Here is a 19633-nt window from a genome sequence, read left to right on the forward strand (position 1 = left end):
CTCAAAATAGACTCGCAGAGTTTTTTGTTATCTGTTGTTCCTTACTTCCTCGTAATGAGTACTGTACTTTACCTGAATTATTATGCAAAATGAGCCCAATAAAAGCAGGTTTGGATCATAAATCCGCGTGCTCCCCACTAGAGGGGGTGGCCATTCCGTCCCTACTTCTCCACAGAAACTAGTTTGTCTCTGTGCATGTTTTTTCTCACGTATCATCGAGCCATCCACAGCATTCCATGATCACTGCTGGCCGGTGACCCACGCATCAATATATCTCATCCCTTTTTTATCATATCCTTTTTTGCTATACGTTGCTCAGTAAGTGAGTATTACTCTTTCATCTCATTTTTCTGAAAATGTTCCCTTTCTCTATCTCTAAAAATAATAAACTAGCTATATATGAAATTGACTTTTGACAAATATTTTTCTACAAACTTTAATAAAATTTTCCCCATTTATTTATGGCTTTTATGTTGCTCTTGAAAAGTCCCTATAACACTAAATGATATTCTTTTACATGTAATTTGTAATCTCCCATTGCATTTAAAACAACTTCTATTCTTTTCAGTGAAGTTCCCTATAATGCTTTGAATTATCTTCCTAAGGATTCATTGTGTATTCTACTTCTGAATATTCATGGGTTAACAATGCTGAGAAATTCTCAGCCTTTATCTCTGATTATTGTTACTTCTCTTTTTTTTTATTTCTCTTTGGTAAGGCTTATAATTATAATTGTATAGTTGTCTAGTGGTTTTCTTAACCTCTCCTTTGTACATCATATCTCATCTCTTTTACTCTCTATGCTACATACAAAATAATTCTAAAAATTTTATCTTTCATTTTATTAATTGTCTTTTTAACTATGTCTAATTTGATTATTAAGTTTTCCACTGAGTTTTTATTTATATAATTTCTTGAAGTTAAATTTAGTTTTTGTTCAATCAACTGCATAATTATATATAGTCACATTCTATTTTTCTGTTTTCTATTCTGCCATTTTTTTACTTAATTACTTAAATATGTAAATTATATTTTCTGAAGTGTAATACTGCTATTTTTTTTTGTATAGATTCTTAACATGATGTCTCTTTTATTCCCTTTCTTGTCTGTTGCAATTTTGCATTGTGGACTACACCTATTCTATTGAATTATTTTCCATCTTGCATGTGACATGTTTGGTTCTCAGTATGTCAGTAGTGAAGAACCACTTTTTTTCTCTCTAATTCATCATGGATTTTTACTTTTCTAAATAAAATAACAATGAATTAATAGAGATAATTAAATACATAAAACATGAAGCTCTGGCTGGCGTAGCTCAGTGGATTGAGTGTGGGCTGTGAACCAAAGTGTCGCAGGTTCGATTCCTAGTCAGGGTACATGCCTGGGTTGCAGGCCATGGCCCCCAGCAACCGCACATTGATGTTTCTCTCTCTCTCTCTTTCTCCCTCCATTCCCTCTCTAAAAATAAAATAAATAGAATCTTTTCTTTAAGATTTTATTTATTTATTTTTCAGAGAGGGAGGGGAGGGAGAAAGAGAGAGAGAGAGAGAGAGAGAGAGAAACATCAATGTGCGGTTGCTGGGGGCCATGGCCTGCAACCCAGGCATGTACCCTGACTGGGAATCAAACCTGCGACACTTTGGTTCGCAGCCTGAGCTCAATCCACTGAGCTACGCCAGCCAGGGAAATAAAATCTTTAAAAAATGGAAACATGAAGATAAATGTACTTGGTTTTTAATATATATTTGTCAAATTTATATTAATTATTGTGTCCTATTACTATAGCCATTCCTAGCACTCTCTATTTTGTGCTTGTTTTGTCAATAATGAAATGCAAACAGTTCATGAACTAGCACCAATCCACACATCACACTCTAAGTACCACTGCTCTAGAATGCTTTTGTTTTTGCTGTGTCAGGCATGGCATTTTTTCACTGGTGTGAGAAAAAAATTATACCTTTAACTGTTGGTCGAAATATTCTAAGTTTCAAGTGTAATATAAATTTGAAGATCCCACATACTTGAAGTACAAGGCAATGTTGGCAAATTCTTAGAAACTGCATTTATTTTTTCTACAATAGACTTGGCAGGGAAAGGTAAGATTTTTTTCCATCTCTCATATTGAAGGACGGATATTTTTCTTGTCCATTTGTTTCCTCAAGGTATCATATTTTGAAACTTTCTGTGGAGCTCCCAGTGGCAGTAGCCTGCTTCCATCAGCACAGGTTTACAATCTCATTCCTGATCTAGACCACAACCTCCTATCCCAGTAACCTACCCTCCTGTTCATACAACTAACAGAATCACATGAAAAGCTTATTTCTTTAATTTTAAGTCATGTCATTATTTTTCACCTTTGCACTGGAAAGCAAATTAATTGTATTTTAGCTTCCTATTATTCAGTCCAAAATAATCCTAGAACCTAATGCATTCCTTGAAATTCTGATAGGTCATCTTGAATTTGAAGATATCTTAGCTTCTATGTCATTTTTCTCTGCAATTCTTAGTTTTTTAAAAGCATTTTTCTACACATAAAACCAAGTCATCTTTTTTGTAGCCACCTAATTCATAACTGATACAAATCTATAATTTTTGAAAATTACCAGATGTAAATATAAATAAAACTATAAAATTATTTACATAAAAAGGACAGAAAACATAGATTTAAGATGTCATACTGTCAGTTCCAATAAAGGTTGAAACTATAGCCAGCTATGTGCTATTTATAGGAGACATCTAAATGAAGTGATGCTGTGGGATGAAGTTCAGGGTAGGAAAAATGTTATTGAAATTCTAAAATAATAAAGCAAGAGTTACAATATTAATGACAAATTATATGAAATCTACAAAATACAACAAAGAGAGACAGTAAAATTCATTAAAATGAATTACAAACTTTGTTCCAGGCACTAGTGCCATAAGAATTAATAGTACATGGAAGATACATATCAGCAGAAAAAAAGCAGAAGATCAAATGGATAAAATATTTTTTGATAGTGGTAAGTTCTAAAAAACAAGTAATAAATAAAACCTATATCAAAGTTGAGGACACACAATGTGGAGGTACATTACATACTATGGACAAGAAAGACTTTTCTCAGGAAAAACTTTTGAACTGTTATCTGAGAACAGATAGGAGACAGTGAAGAAATATATAAGGCAATGTACCTCTACCACGGTTGCACAATGGAATCACCAGGGCATTTTTGTAAATAACACCTTGACTGTTCTCTCCTCTCATCTCCAAATTCTAATTTTATTTGGGTTGTAGCACAGGCATTGTTATACATCAAACTTCCATAGGTAGTTATAACATACTACTGTGGCAAAGACTTTAGCCAGTGGGTTTCTAACTTTTCTACACATTAAAAGCACCTGAAGAGTTTTTGAGTTTTTTCTTTTCTTTTTCTCTTTTCTTTTCTTTTTTCTTTTCTTTTCTTTTCTTTTCTTTTCTTTTCTTTTCTTTTCTTTTCTTTTCTTTTCTTTTTTCTGTTCTCTTCTTTTCTTTCTTTCTTTCTTTCTTTCTTTGTTTCTTTCTTTCTCTTTCTTTTTTTTAAATATCAGTTTTCAGGTTACATTCAGATCACTTAAATCAGAATCTCAAAGTCCAATTTCCAGACATCAGTAATCTTTCATAATACCCCAGGTGATTCCTTTGTGCAGCCAAAGTCAAGAAACCTGTGCCCTAGAGAAAGCCTGTTTCGGGAAAAAGAAAAGAGAAAATTCAGTTTCCAAAACAGGGATAAACTTGATGTTTTCAAGGCCAGAAAAAAAAGTTCTAATGGAGAGAATAAAAATGTGTTACAAAGTGAGGGAATGGCAGTTTTAATGGAAATCATCTGGCAGTGATTAATCAGAATGATTTAATGTATTTTTTATTCTAAATATATTACTTGGTCACTGTGTGAAGATTAGTCAATGTACACAAAAGCATGGAAGCATTTAACTAGTTCCAAGCAAATGAATACAATCTAAAGTGAGGATGAGGAAATAATTAAATATAGGAAGAAAAGTGGAAAGAATTAAAGGGAGTATTTTGTAAAATGCTACACAAGTAAACTAGAAAATAAAGTGAAATACATGTTTTTAGTAAAATATGCATAAATTTTAATAGACCACTATAAAGAATAATACTGAAGGATTATAAAGAACTCTCTATAAAATTTTAACAATCTTTGGATTGTTTTGTTGTCAAATTCTTTCAAGTAATAATTGAATAAACAAGTTTAAATACTGCTTAAACTTATCCAAAATATAACTTTCTAAACAAAGCTTCTAAATTCTTTGAATCTATTATAGCAGTGATAGCAAAACTCGATAAACACACAAAGCCCACCAGCCAAAATAAATATAGACAAATCTCACTGATTAAAAAGATACCGAATTCTAAGAGAAAATATCAAATCGAATCAAGTTTATATATGAAATAACATTCTGTGTGCAAGTGGATTTTATCCCAGACATGTAAAGATAATTTTCTTTTGGAAAACATACTAAAATAAATATTAATTAACACACAAACAAAGGCATTTAGGAAGAATGAAATTGTATCTACATAACATTAATAAACAGTCACTTGCTTCTTGCACTGCCTGAGTTCTATGTGTTGCTCTATGTGGAGAGGCTCTACTGAGCTCTACTAGGCTATGTTGAGCTGAACTGGGCTAATGGATTCTCATTAGACTGAAGGAACAGCCCATCCGGAGCATGTGATTCTCATAACAGCTGGATGTGATAACACAAACCTATTTAAAGCTTCTGCACCCATGTATCATTGGTCAAAACAATTCAGCTTGACCCAGCTCAAAATCAATAGGCTAGGAAATGCATACAAAGAATAAAGAGAAAAAGTTACTGGGAACAAACCATTCAATCTACCTCTCAAAATAAACAAATGTAAATAACTGAATATTAAATAACTTTAATACCCTAAAAATAGAAGCTATTGAAAACTAAAAGCCAACATATTTTAGCTTAACAGTTTAACAGAAAATACATTTCATTTAAGTGAAATAAGTGAAACAGATGCTTATGTTATCAGTATTACCATACACTACTCTGGACAATGTGCCAGTGCATTACAGAAGTGGCACACACATTTACAAGGAGAATGACAATTTAATACTTTTTGCAGGAGCTTAAGGATATATAAGAAGAAAACTTCAGAGATTAAACTGCAATCGGCAAGCAATAAAGGAATTAATAATGTGGATGGTAAGCTAATTAGTATAAAAAGTAGCTTTCCTATATACACTGATGGGTTAAAAATAGCAAAAGAAAAATCCTGTTGTAATTTACATTAACATTAATTATAATAAGAGTACATATAACCAGATTATATACTGAATCAATATGAAATATAGTTTATAATTTATTATGTGACAGACATGATACAATTGAGAGATAGTGATAGTCTAGAATAAATAGTAAGAAAGACAATTTTCTTTGATTAAAAGGTATATTATAATTCTCCCCAAATTAAATTCATAAATTCTATTCAATACCAATTAAAATTCCATCAGCCTCCTTACTTGGGGGGCACTTGACAAAATGACACTAGGGTTCATCTGGGGGAATAAATGTGACAATATCCAAGAAATTTCAGAAAAAGATCAGTAATGAGACCCTTTTCAGATATTAAAAAGGCCACTAATGAGGGATTGGTTAAATAAATTTCAGTCATTTCATATAATAATTGATATAAAGCTATTAAAAATAAATATGCACATGTCATATGGAGAGTTCTGAAATATATTTAAATATATAAACATGAATAAGAATTTAAATGTAAAAACACATATATCAAATGTTTCTGAACAAATAGGAGAAATTAAGTGGCTAGATATTCAGAGAGGCACTAGTGATTTTCCTGTGGGGAAAAAAATTGCACTTTCATTGTCTTGTTGCCTCTCATAATACATACACATGTATTATTTTAGTTTTTTCTTCTTAATTTAACTCTCAAAAAGTTTCCCAATGCTGATGGTCTTATCATGTATCTAAGAATCACAAAGAAATTTTTATTCATAACAAATATATTAAAATGTTACAGAATATAAATTAAGCTTATTCTAGGAAACACTTTGATAACTTATTTATTGATTTAATGTGTGCATTGTGCTATCAGTTTTAAAGTCTGCATTTCCCCTGCATATGTATAGTTTACATACATTTCACTAGTTATAATTATAATACTAACCACTAAAATAAGAAGTGCTCTCATTTGACAATACCTGAAATTGAGCTTCCTGTTAATTTTGATGTTTCTATTCTAACTTGCCATGTAGATGTATTACTTTTCAATAAAGCCAGTCAAAAATATCTGGAATATCTTGATTTAGGAAAGAGCTGGATTAACATAACTTCTTTGAGATACTATAAGATTATGCAGCCGAATGCAGGTCCAGCAATCTGCTACTACAAAAGCCAATACTTGAGAGGCAGGTGCCAATGTAAAGAAAAGTGGTTTATTTGCAGATGCTGGCCATCTGGAAGTTGGGGGACTCATGTCTCAAAGCCCATCTCCTAAAAAATGGGGGATTCACATCCTAAAGCCCACCTCCTGGAAGATAGGGGACTCATATCATACAGTCCATCTCCCCCTCTCATTGGAGACAGAGTTTTGTTTGTTTGTTTGTTTGTTTGTTTTTGTTTTTTTAAGGAGGGAGAGGGGAACAAAACAAAAAGACCAAGAGAGGGGATTCTCTATGTGCAGGATAGCACAGCCCACTCCGATAAGGCAAGTGATGATCCAGTGTATATCATCCTGGCTTAGTCATCCTGGCTTCATGTCATCCCAGCTTCATGTCATCCTGGATCCATGGATGAAGTCAGCAAATTTCCCGGAGCTGGGATGCTTGGTGGTTGGGGTCTGTATCTTTTGCAGTTAGCTCCTAGGATTCTTATACAAACCTGTGTTCATCTACAAGCTGTGTATTAGTCAGAGTCAGCATGTACAGGAACAATGTCAAAAGAAAGGTTGGGTAGGCTACAGTTTCCCATTACAATTTTTCACCGTTACAATACAAAACTTTGAGTGAGAAGTATAATCCTCCACTCTGTTTGCTCATGCTGCCAAGTAACTAGCTTCTCATAAAAAAAATCCAATTATTATTTAAACCTTATTCTTCAGTGGTGTTTCAAAACTCTTAACTAGAAGGATCCAAGCCACTGTGACTTTCCAATATAAATTTTTCACTATTTGAAATGGGCGGGTACCTGATATGAGTACCCCAAAGACATGCAAAAGTTAATGAAGACTTAATGCAAAGGAGATATACCACATTATCTTAGTTACAGCAGCATCACTAAAACAACCTTGCCCAGGAATCTGGCCCTAAGGAAACATATTTGATGTCGAAACAAGGTCTCTTTGCTAGTTAGTTCATTCGTGTCCATCTGCTCTGTTGAGATTGTGCCAGCTCACAAACTGGTCTGCTATTTTCAGTAAGCATGTGCCAAACCCACAAATGGTTTAGACTGGCAGATTACATAAGGCTGTGAGTATCCACTATAATAAAAATTGTCTTTTGTCCAGTGTGTTTAATCACTCAATTGCTTACTGCACATTCATCAACTCTCAAAAATTCCCTTGAAAGAAGTGACATATCATTAGTTTACTTTATAGTTAGAGAACCTTGACAGGAGATAAAGTGTAACTAGAACCACAGGCAAATCTCAATAAAATGTCTGTCTGGGTTTGCTTACCTGGAAGTACATCTTGTCAACTACGTTTTTGATACTTATATTATATGGTAGGGAAGTTGCATTTATGAGATGCCATTAGAAATCCTTACTTTCAGACCAGTAATTGAAATAATACATTTTCTTCTTATAAGTCTACTTTGGTGCTTATTTAGGCCTTATTAGACTGATAGCTTCTGTACCAGAAGGGACATTTAGAAAAAGCCTTAAGAATATTTCTTGGTCCAACAGAATTCTTTAGAAATTTTGAACATAACATTTTTAGAGAGGCAAGTTCAGATAGCATTGCAAATTTTGTCAACAATTACAATTTTTAGAAGTTGAAAATTATATAAGGAAACAATTATAAAAATTCATAAATGTACTATTTCTAAATGTCTTAATATGGTATTATAGCAAAATTTCATTGTCATCATAGTTAAAAATAAGACTTTTGATAATTGGTGGTACTTTAGATTAATTGAAGCTTGTCTTCTTGATCAAAATAAATTTCTATGTTTGTGAAAATACCAAGTTTAAAATTTTCTACAGTATTTTATTAACAATGTTGTGTTAATCACTTGTTTGTGATTAAGCATACTAATCACTTTTGTGAACTGCATGTGTCTGAACAAGATATAGAAGATGTTCACTTTTGCTAATATCTTTAAAAACCTTAACAGGCAAAAAAGTAAATTGATAGACCAATATGGTTAAACTATAGTAATAATTAATATAAAATCATCTTGCCGTAGAGTCTAATAAACATTCTAAGTTTACAAGGACACAGTAAAGACGGCTTGCCTAGGAAAAACCTGTGTAAAGATCACATTGGAGGTTTAACTTTATTATCAGTGTAATGTGGCCAGACCATCATACTTGGTGAGGGGCATTGTATTTTCAGAGGAATTTTAATAAACAAAAGAAGAATTGTGAAAGACACCACCCCAAAAGTTATACAATGCTTAATAGAAGTAGTGAGATTATTTAATCTGGAAAATTTAGGCCAAGGCAAAACAAATATTTTAAAATATTTGAAAGACTGTGAGAAAATTTGCGTAGCCATTATTTGGATGATTCCAGAGACAAGAATAAAATTCAGCAACTGAGTGTTACTGAGGGATAGATTTATATGCAAATAAAGGAAACACCTTCTTTAAATAGAACTACTTAGAAAGTAAGTGGGTTTTCTAAGAGAAGAATGCTTGAAAGATTTTATGCAGAGGCTAGAAGAGTATGTGTAGTAGCATATAATAGGGGATTCAATAATCTATCAAAAATGCAAAGAAAAGTTAAGATGGGGAACATACATCTTAGTGGTCCTTTTAAATTGATACACAATTTAAATGAGAATGCTCTAGAAGCTAAGGACAACTGGTCAAGCTGACATCACAGACAGACACAGGGTATGGCAAAAGTGCAAAAGTATGTTTATAGTTGTTGGTATAACAAATAATACAATGATTAATAAATAATAGTATAAGAATGAACTGTGTTTTGCATACTCATAACTGTAAACCTACTTTTGCCCCACCTTGTACACAAATATATATAAAACATTAATGTTTAGATACAAGCACATTTGGTGAATTGGAAAATTTTTATGTTGTAAGACATTAAAGTCTTATTAAATATTTTTTAGACCTTTAGAATGGAGAAATTTGGATTCCATTCTTTTAAAACCCAAACAGCTTGTCTTTGATATATGTATCACTTGACTCCCTGCTTAACTGTATAATGATTCTACTCCTTTTCAGATGGTTAAAATTGAGCAGACATGAAAGTAACAGGGCAGCGCACACAAGGACGGAAAGGTGAGATAGAGGTGGTTCCTTAAAGATGACACGAGAAAGCCTGGATTTGCTGTAGGAGGCAAGAGGCCACAGCAAACGGACTCAGAAGGGAATAGATTGGACAGAACAACAAGAAACAGAGAAATGTTAAGCTCTCAAAAGCTTTCCAAAATAAAAGGGACATGGAGAATACAAGATTTGATATGTTCTAACACTGCTATCTAACTGAGAGACACACAAGCAATGGGCCAGATAAAACTGGCATTTATCAGGAATGGAGTAGATACACCCTTAACCTGATGACTCCATGGGCAGACTACAAGGAAGAGGCTTACTCGTTCTGGGCGGTGAGTTCAACATCGCCACTGAGGGATAAGACCTGAACAAAGAACGGCAGAAGTAAGTCTGAGGACATGAGGTGGAAGCCTAATGTGATTGGGGAGCGATTCCTGTTTCCATGAGCAAAAATGACTTTTACAGTCAGCCTCAGCAAGGGGCTGCATTTTCCACGTCCCTGTGTTACCAGGTAGTTAGTCATGATGTGGCTTGATGTGGAACATTGCAGATTTGCAGGTTCCTATTAGGGACTACATTTCATTCTCTTTTCTTATATGGAGAGATGTTTACTTTGAGACAATTTTGAACAATTTCTATTATATATACATTTCAGTACACCAAGTGCATGATTTTGAAGGGCCTTAATTCTTTTTTTTCTATTTATATAATAGAAAGAGTTTCATTTGAAGAAGTTATTTGTTAAATATGTTAATATTATAAATATGTATATATTACTTATTTATAATTTCCATTAATAAATGAGTTTAACAGCAACCATTTCTGATTCTAAATGCTCTTTGTTGAATGCATACTTACAAAGCTGAGATCAATCCACATGAGCTAAAGATACTTTCAATAAATCTCACCCCAGAGGGATTTGCTACTCCATGAAAGAAAGTCATTCTTTGGCCATCTGAGAAAGAGGGGCAGGGGAGAATTATGATGTTTGTTCATCTTCTGCAGTAGGATACCCAGAGACAAATCATTTAAGAAGGGAGCAAGTGAGGATTTCCAGGTTGGAGAGGAACTTACACATAGAGTCTGAGTTTTATAAAAATTGCTTGACTTGGGGGGAAAATTGAGCAACCCTAAAAATAAGAGGAAAAGAACATCCTGAGTTAGGCCCACTAAAATTAATGTTATTAAGTCCTTTTTAATCCCTTCACTAATTTTCCCTTTATATCCTACATAAAGCAAAATAAGATTGTGTCTATATATTAGGATATGGCAAGTGGGTGACAGGTGCCTGAATCTTAATATGGAATTATGTACATAAAAATGCTCCAACAGAAGTGAGGAAGAATCCCATCACACATCTAGATGCTTAGTGGTACTTAATTCCATGGGCCTTCAATTCAAGGAATTTCAAATCGATCTTCCCAGCACTAGAACATTCTGAAAATCCACCTGTGATTTCATGAACCACATCTTTTGCATGCTTTATGTTCATACACTGGAAGAAATGTTCATATTTTTTCTAACTAGAAGCTTCATACTTCTCTTTTTTCCTTTTAAAAGAACTTAGACTTACATTGTTAAATAGTGCTCAGCATAAGTATTAACTGATTAAAAAGACAACTAGAAATGTAGAAGAAAAACACGTGAAATAAATTAACATTGCTCTTTACCATCATTTTCTTTATTTAATTACATTATGTGTGGTTATACTTAAAAACTTTAATTTTTAAAATATTCTTTATGGGTTAATATCAATTCAACTGAATCACCAGGCTTACCCTATCTTTAAAATACAACTATGTGATCAAATTCTAGTTGAAAATGCATTTTTAGTGATTCTTAATAAAAAATTTGAATAAAGGATCATTTATAAATGTACGTGTTTAACATTTTTTGACATTCATTTTTATTCATTTTGACAGTAAAAAAAAGTCTCAAACATGGAAATAGACAGAAAAGTACAATGAGCAAGTCTAACTTAAATAATCACTTAAACTTAAGTCATGCAAGGAACATTTATTATAATAGAAGTACTTGAAATTACATGGGAAAAGCTATGACAATTGGCAGATTATGATTCAAGTACCTGTAAATTTTTATGACACTGTAATGTTTTAAAAAACGTAAGAGCAGAAAATCCACATGCTATTCACTTTAGGATAAATTAATAAAATTCTGCATATTATTATCTACTTTAGTGATATTTTTGTGGTGTCTTCAGTTAAATTCAAACTACTGTAAATCAGTTTCATAATAGTTACTGAAATAAAGAGAAAGAAGATAAAATCTTAAATAAATGTGCCAAGAAAAAACATTATAGTCTTTGCATGTTTATAGTTCAACAGGACATTAAGTTAGCAATTCAGCAAAAGAAAAAAAAATGAGCCATCTTAAATATTTAAAAGTTCTGATTTATTCTTTCATACAATCAGGTGAGTGATTTTTTAAAAAAAGATCTCTTTCACATGTGGACATTTATTTCTCACTGAAGCCATGGATAGTTTACTGCACTTTAACTAGGTAACACAGGGGTTATCATTTTTAAGAGAGGACAACCATAATTTTTTTCAATATTGAATATATGGTTTTGGCGGTTTTGCTGCATGAAATAGAGTAATGCTACTTTGCCAGAGTCTGCTATTTATCTCCTAAAAAAAAAGAAAAGAACTCCAACAAAGTTTGACTGACACTAATTTCCTGAACAAGATACCCTAGAAACTCCAGTTTATCTCATAAAATCATAACAGACAGGGTTTGTGATGTCCCCTCTGCAAGATTCTTTATTCTGTCAGTTTATAGCATTTGAAATGACGGAAAGAGATGCATTCCTTTCATATGCCATCCAGGAGAACAGAACCTGTCACCAGCAGTGTAATGTGCTGTGTATTATCACTCTGAGTGATCCAGAGGCCCGCAGACTGTCATCTTTTTAGACTGTACAAGTCAACACAAATAAAACTGAGGAGGCAAATGATAATGTCTGAGATAGAGCCAGGCTCATTCTGGCCATTACTTTTTATTCAAACCTTAGAAGTGACATGATGTGAAAAATGAGCCCATGTCTAGTTCAGTGCCCATTAGTGTGTGAGCACATTATCTCCCACTTTTCACATTGAGTATCCGTGCTCACTCTGCCAGCGAGAGTCGGCAGCCTGTCAGCTTGAGGGGGTTTTGACTCCTCTTTTTAAAAAAATTTTGTTATTATAAATAAATAGTAATATTACCCCTCTGTTGATAAAATGGAAACAATTTGAGCAACTCGTTCAAAACATTAGTCACAGTATTTCTTAAAGTTTCTTAGAGATTATTCTTCTGTAGCTATATAATTAGAGATGGCATTCAGCCTGTTGTTTTGAACAGAAAATACTCATTGAGAATAATTTTAAAAACTGAATAGAGTTTCCATATAAATAAATAATCTGAGTATTTTAATCTGTTTGCAAAGAGCATTTTGAGTGAGATAGGATCATCCTATCATTTCCTTGGATCATTCTATATCTAAATACCTAAAATATTTCCTATCAAAAATAGAATAAATAGTGTGTTTTGTGCTGTGTAAAAGACTCAGGAACATTTTTTTTGTGTAGAAATTTATTGCTGAAGAAAAGCCTGATGAATATTTTTACAATTCTGTCAGTTGCCAACATTTCACATCTCTTCCATAGATTTAAAAGAAATATCTCTGTGCCTGGTGACGTGGAGAAATCAATTAATTTATCATATCACTCTTAAAATGCCACATTATTTTGGCCAATGGTAGCAAATTGAACTATGAAAATGGGCTTTTCAACAACTATATTGGATAGAAAACTTGATATACCTTAAAGTATAGACTTGCTATTTTAAAAAAAAAGTTGAAAACATGTACACATTTTGAACAACAGTCAATATCTTGAAGAGCTTTTAATATTTTCAGTAGCATTATCTATACCTACACAAAATTTCTATTTCATTTGTAATCTTTAATTATTCCCAACATTCTCACAATATTACCCAGTTACCTTTTAAGTAGAATTAGGCACATTTAAAAATTTTTTGTAAGGATATAAACACTAAATATGAGATCATTATGCTTCAATTATTTAAATCACAATGTACCTTATTTTAAAAATTTATCAGTATTACATATGACTGAAATATATAATTGGTAATTTTTTAACAGTTAACAAATATTTATTTTTGCCATTCCACCATCACTTATAATCGGCTTCATGTTGAATTATATACCATTTTGTGGACAGGGAAACAGCCTAAACAAATCAGAATTTCTTTTTAGCAACCTTTCACACATGTCCTGTAACATTATAAAATATGAGATTTGGTTTATGCTAGAGTCATAAGCCTTTCCCTCTTAGACTGAAGCATTGTTTGGGTACCATAATTTCTTATATCACAAAATGGTTTAGAGTGTTTTCACTTCTCCTTTGCAATGTCAGTGATAGGCATTATTGTCTGTGCAGAAGTTAAATGATACAACATTGGAAATATGGTAGGTAAAGAGTGTTTATTTTAACTTCATCCTCCATTTTTTCCTGCATGGGTCATCATCCTATGTTATTTATGGCAAGTACGATTGGATGAATGTACCAAATTGTAAGTACTGACAGAGAGATATTGTAGGAGACCATTCTGCGTGGCATGAGCCCAACTCCCACTCAGAGATGCACTGGACCCATGCCCATGGATAGGTTCTCCCTTGGGGAGTTAAGACTGCAATGTGCCTAGGCTGCTTTCAGTCTTGCTTTACTAAAAAACTCCCTCACCCTGAATTGAGGACATTTACTGCAAAGTAACTTCCTAAAATCCATGCTAAACCTTCCAAGGATGAGTGTAACCAGTTCAACCACTTCTGCCTTTTCATTTGCAAATATCCTTCTTCTGTGCTGTGATTAGCAGCATTGCCTCCTTCATTTTCTGTAAAAGGTAACCACCTAAAGTGAACCTGTGCACAATAAATGAGGACCATCATGTAATGTGCCCAGAGAGAAATAAAGTCCTGTCACGGTGGAGGCCAAGGCTTTGCTCCCCTTAAGAGAAAAGCCATGCTATCCCTTTTCCTCCACCAGACTGGGTTGTCCGTGTGAATTTCTCATTTCATCCATAATCATGCAGACACTGTGGGCCGGTGTCTGCATCAAGATATTAGAAATACCATGTGACTTTCTATCATGAATATTTGTCCAGGTATGATAAAATGTTAGTGACTTTATTTGAGGTTTATTTTAAATTAGAATTCAAGTAATAAACAGAGTGGCATTCCAATGAATGACTACCTTAGAGGAAATCCCAAACCTTATGTCGCAGGAAGATGTGAGACATTGATACAGTGCATGATAAAATAAAATGTTTTACATCTTTTTAATGTAATATTTAAAAGAATTTTGTATCAACTATATAATTAATTCATTTTTACTGGAACATCACATGAGTTTCTTTCCAATGTAACAAGAATGTTAAAATTAAGAAATTTAATTCTTAACTGTACCAAATATACTAAGTCATTTAAGTATTTTTTAAAGTTATTTCCTCCCCAAAATCTAAGGGAGCTTCTTTTCCTACACATTGTGGTTTTCCAATAGTTCTGTTTTGGGGGGTCTTTCAGTTGATGAGTAAACTGTTTGGGGGATATTTCAGAATATCTTTTCCCAAATAAAAACTAATTTGGACACTTTATATATCACATAGATTTCTCTACAGATTCTTTTCCCAAGAACATAAATAAAATTGCCATAGAGTATAATTTACCTATTTAGTCATCAGTAAAAGCTATTTGTCCTAAAAAATACAATGATGTCTCCTGTGATCATCCAATTAATCAACACATTAAGAATTGTTATCTATCAACAATAATTTTTATTATATTGCTAAATAACCAACACAACATGGGTATTATTTTAGCCTTTATTGATTCATAGGCATATAAAATAGTGTCCAGCTTCTGTAATATTTCTGTAACATCCTCCTACATACAAGGCTTTGTTTTATTTTGTCTAAAAATTGAAACATCCAAATAGACTAAAATTATTTTTATTAGGTTTTTAAATTGTTTTTTTTCTTTTTTAATAGTTTATTTATTTATTTCTTAGAAAGGGAAAGGAGGGAGAAAGAGAGAGAGAAACATCAATGTACGGTTGCTGAAGGTCATGGCCTGCAACCCAGGCATGTACCCTGACTGGGAATTGAACCTGCGACACTTTGGTTCACAGACCGCGCTCAATCCACTGAGCTATGCCAGCCAGGGCATTTTCTTTTTTAATTATTGTTGTTTAGTTAGAGGTGTCCCACCTTTTCCCCCCATTGCTCCCCTTTGCATCCCCCCACAGTCAATCCCCACCCCATTGTCCCTGCTATAGTCTTCTATTCATTCTCCTTGACTTCGAATTGTTTTCTAAAGTCACTTACTAAAAAATAAAAAAACAGATATTGAACATGAAGAAGTTTCTTCAACAGTTAAAATCATTTCTTATAAAGAAATATTTTGTCTCTTAAATTTAAGTGCCCACCTGGGCTTCAAAAAAGCTAAAGAAAGAAGCCAGTGAATTTTTTTCGCTTTTTATGATAAAGCACACTGCTTTACTTTCTCAATGTCATGATGTCCTTGGCTCAAACATTCGGAGTAGCTACTAAATTGAATTACCTTCAGTTCACTAAGTGATATGCTGGCCGTCCTGGAAAGGTGAAATTGAAGGTATTTCAATTCATTAGCAAGATAAATGCGTTACCAGTAGACATCTAAATAACAAATAATGTCTAGTAATTTGAAATTTACTCCCAATTACTTTTTCTTCAAAATAAGCTTCATATATGTGCATTAACATTATATTTTATTTTCATATAAAACTCACTGAATTAACTATGAATTTCTATATTTTCAACTCCTTTGTAAATGGTTTGTTTGCCTCTAAAATATTCCTGATTTTTATATTTTTTGCCTTGATTGACCTTTACTTTTCTTCTTCTCTTTTACTCTCATTTCTCTTTTCTTTTATTGTTTGTTTGTTTCCTTTTCTTTTTTTCCCCGCTGTGGAAAATGTCAAATATCTTACTTTAACCCAGTTATTATTATATTTACCTTTTTTAAAGAAATATCCTGCCCTGGCTGGCGTAGCTCAGTGGATTGAGCGTGGGCTGTGAACCAAAGCATCGCAGGTTCGATTCCCAGTCAGGGCACATGCCTAGGTTGCAGGCCATGGCCCCCAGCAACCGCACATTGATGTTCCTCTCTCTCTCTCTCTTTCTCCTTCTCTTCCCTCTCTAAAAATAAATAAATTAAAAAAAAAAAGAAATATCCAACTGGTGATCTTTCTAACCGCAAATTTGCAAATTTATTTTGACCAAAACCAGCATATTTAAATATCGATTAATATTCTATAGAAGCAAAATCATATTACAATAGAGTATATGTTTATACTTTTTATGTGGTTGTGACACACCCAGAGGAAGTGACTAACTGTTCAAGATACTAGAATTAGGGGAAAACAGGAATAGGAGAAGGAGTCACCTTTTTAAAGGCTTAATTGCTGAAGAAAATTTTCATATCAGAACCACTTAGGATAGCTAAATAAACCGTCCCTTGGGAATATGTTTTTTAAAATGTTACTCTTACTCTAAAGATTTTTACTTCATTACCACTGGGTGTCATAGATTCTTCAATTTGAAATAAGCTCTTTATTTTGGATAATTTTATGTTAAAATAAGTCATTTGCCAAGGGACTAATGGATGTTAGAAAGAGAGGGCCAGTTTTGTGCATCTCAAGACTTGTATTATTCTGGACAGAGAACTGGTAATGAATCTCAAGTATGTTTATGAAAATAGTTCAAAATTCACTGGAAATATTTCTGGTAAATTAACATGTTATTTTTCTTCCAAGTGTCCACATGGGAAAGAGAGTTGAGTGGTAAATACTTCTTTCTTCAAATACGGAATTCAGAAAGAAGTGATGAGATCAAATAATCATTTGATACAAACTTTCAAAGCCAGAGCTTTCTCAATATATTTTATTGCTGATTATCATTATAATGGTAAAAGTTCTGTACTACACAGAGATATGAAAAAGATATTCATTAGAAACATATATTTATAATTCCTGAGTATTTTGAGTAAGAAAAGATGATTTTAATAATATTTTTTAAAATTACCAGAACCAGTAATAATAGAGACAGAGAAAAAACACTAAGGAAAAGAAAAAGAGGGATGAGAGATAAAGTATACTTAGAAACCAATATGAGCAAGTAGGGCCCAATCACCACGAAATTAGCATCTATGCATTTTTTTTCTTCTGGAGAGTTAATAGAATAAGATAAATGGGAGTTGAGGCATCTAAGAATCTCAGAACATATATCTAGCTAATAAATATACCTCCAAAATGAGAATACATCACTCAGAATAGAAACTTCAGCACCTAGATCTGAGAAAAAGAACAGTAAAATTAGAAAAGGTTCAACAAATTCTACTTTGTGAGGAAGTACAGAAAAGACTGAAGGGGCTCATTAAAAAATTGTGAGGCTAACTGAGTGGGACAGAAATCCAGTTGACCAGAATACTACTCTACCATTGGAGTAGAACAAACATGAAGGTAGGATGACTAGCATTTTCAATTTACTCTTAACTGATGGTGTCTCTGAATGCAGGATTTTAGTTTTAAAATAATCCCGAGGAAACAAAGCTAGTAGGTTATGCTACATTAAAGGTATAAAAAAAATTCTAAATAGTTGGAGTCAGAGGGTTGGGCATTTTCTTATGAACCGAAAGGTCACTGATTTGAGTCCTGGTCAGAGCACATGCCTGGTTTACGAGCTAGGCACCCAAATCACACATCTGTGTTTCTCTGTCTCTCTGTCTCCCTCCCTTCCCCTCTCTCTAAAAATAAATAAAAATAAAATATTTTTTTAAAAAGGAATTTCTCTTAAAAATTTTGATAAAATGCATCTCATATAAACATATGAAAATAAAGAGATTATTATCATACTCTCTAAAAGTGTATGAGTTGAGAAAAAGAAAATAAATTGAATAATGTAGTGATAGACAATGAAAGATCAAGAGAAAAATTATGGTCACAAAGTAGATAAAATTATTGTCTAAAATTTTAAAATGAACTTAAAATATAAAATCATTTATAAAACAACAAAAAAGTCAATAAAAATAGAGATGTTGAGAAATAATGAAACAGCAGCAGGATAGGAGAAAAGCAATAGTGTTCAGGGAAAAATTCTAGAAATCAAGTCCAAATTGCAATAAACACAAGAGTAAGGAAATATAGTAATAAAAATAGAAAATAAAAAGAAGTAAAAAAAAGACAAGTAAATAAAAAGATAAATAATTGAGAAAAAAGTTCAGAGAAAATTAAGAAAACATTTTAGAAAGTGAGACTAAATTACTATCCACCTTGATGGATGGATTAATCTTTGAGGAGCAACAATGGGAACAAGCAGGAGGAATTGCCAAAGTATCAGGAACCTAGGTATGTGGCCTGACTGGGAACTGAACCTTTAATTTTGTGTGTGTGTGCTTGTGTATATGAGGAAATGCTCCAACCAACTGAGCATCTGGCCAGGGTGATATTCAAATATACTTGACATTTGCATAAATTTGACAAATTTCTTGAAAGCCAACTTAACAAAACTAAAAAGAAGAAATAAAAACTCATAATACTCTAGTATTTAAGACAATTGAATTGTGTACTTATTAAAAACCTTTGCATGAAAAAGTAAATCATGTTCAAATGGTTTAACACTTGAGTAGCACATTTCATCTTTTTTTAGGCCATTAAAAATTTAATTTAAAAACTTTATATAGTCATTAATGAAAGTCTTCTATAGACCAATACTGTCTCATAAAAATTTATATAAAAATTTAAACTGATTACTCACAAATTAAATACACTTATATAGAAAAGTTAAAATATCTTTAACAAATGGAATTTATTTCAGGAAGACAAAAAGTGCACTAACATCTGAAAGTCAGTAAATATAATTTGCTATATTGACATTTAAAAAGAAGAAATAAATTATCATTTAAATAGATGAGAAATATTGCTTTACAAAGTGAATCTCCAGTCATGGAAAAAATGCTCAGCAAAGTTTGGGTGGAAGGAAACTTCTCTCTCTGATAAAGAATATCACATGTAGTTCTGGCTATTGTG

Source organism: Phyllostomus discolor, chromosome 4, assembly GCF_004126475.2.
Source record: "Phyllostomus discolor isolate MPI-MPIP mPhyDis1 chromosome 4, mPhyDis1.pri.v3, whole genome shotgun sequence".
NCBI lineage: Eukaryota > Metazoa > Chordata > Mammalia > Chiroptera > Phyllostomidae > Phyllostomus > Phyllostomus discolor.